The sequence below is a fragment of the Acyrthosiphon pisum genome, chromosome X (assembly GCF_005508785.2).
Source record: "Acyrthosiphon pisum isolate AL4f chromosome X, pea_aphid_22Mar2018_4r6ur, whole genome shotgun sequence".
NCBI lineage: Eukaryota > Metazoa > Arthropoda > Insecta > Hemiptera > Aphididae > Acyrthosiphon > Acyrthosiphon pisum.
This window is the reverse complement of record NC_042493.1, coordinates 15149937-15151395: the sequence shown is the minus strand read 5'-3', so window position 1 is coordinate 15151395 and position 1459 is coordinate 15149937.

The window sequence follows — 1459 nt, the reverse complement described above, 5'->3', positions numbered from 1 at the left end:
AAGTAGATTAAAACCTACCTTTAAATCTGAAAATTATAAAAAGATTTTTATAATTGCAAAAACAGTACAGGATTCGAATACCACAGGTACCTACTAAAATATAGTCAAAATTGATTAAAACATATAAAAGGTATATCAAAATTTCAAGTATATTATCTGCCATAATTTGGTAAAATAATCAGCGAGAAGTATAAACTATTGCAGAAACGGGACAGGATTCCACCGACAAACGTGTGCTTAATTAGGTCAATATTTAGACGGGACGAGCTGTAATTAACTCAAAAATGAACTAATACTTATTAAACGGATTTCAAAAATTTAAGTATAATAAACCCTATCTTTTGGTAAAAAAATAATGAAAAAATATAAACTATTGCAGAAACAGGACAGGATTCCACCGCCACACGTGTGCGTAATTAGGTCAATATTTAGACGGGACGAGCTGTAGTTAATTCAAAAATGAACTAAGACTTATGAAACTTACACGTCAACTTAAGTATATTAAACTCTATCTTTTTGTAAAAAAATTATGAAAAAATATTAAGTATTGGAGAAACGGGACGGGATTCCACCGCCACAGGTGCTGAAATATAGTCCAAATTGTAGACGGGACGAGCTGTAGTTAATTCAAAAATGAACTAATACTTCTTAAACGTATTTCAAAAATTTAAGTATATTACACTCTATCTTTGGTAAAAAAGATGAAAAAATATAAACTATTGCAGAAACGGGACAGGATTCCACCGACAAACGTGTGCTTAATTAGGTCAATATTTAGACGGAACGAGCTGTAATTAACTCAAAAATGAACTAATACTTATTAAACGGATTTCAAAAATTTAAGTATAATAAACCCTATCTTTTGGTAAAAAAATAATGAAAAATATAAACTATTGCAGAAACAGGACAGGATTCCACCGCCACACGTGTGCGTAATTAGGTCAATATTTAGACGGGACGAGCTGTAGTTAATTCAAAAATGAACTAAGACTTATGAAACTTACACGTCAACTTAAGTATATTAAACCCTATCTTTTGGTAAACAAATTATGAAAAAATATTAAGTATTGGAGAAACGGGAAGGGATTCCACCGCCACAGGTGCTGAAATATAGTCCAAATTGTAGACGGGACGAGCTGTAGTTAATTCAAAAATGTACTAAGACTTATGAAACTTACACGTCAACTTAAGTATATTAAACCCTATCTTTTGGTAACCAAATTATGAAAAAATATTAAGTATTGGAGAAACGGGACGGGATTCCATCGCCACAGGTGCTGAAATATAGTCCAAATTGTAGACGGGACGAGCTGTAGTTCAATCAAAAATTAATTAAAACTTACTAAAAGTATATCAAAATTTAGGGTTGATTAAACCCTATCTTTTGGTAAAAAAATGATGAAAAAATATAAACTATTGCAGAAACGGGACAGGATTCCACCGCTACACGTGCGCGTAA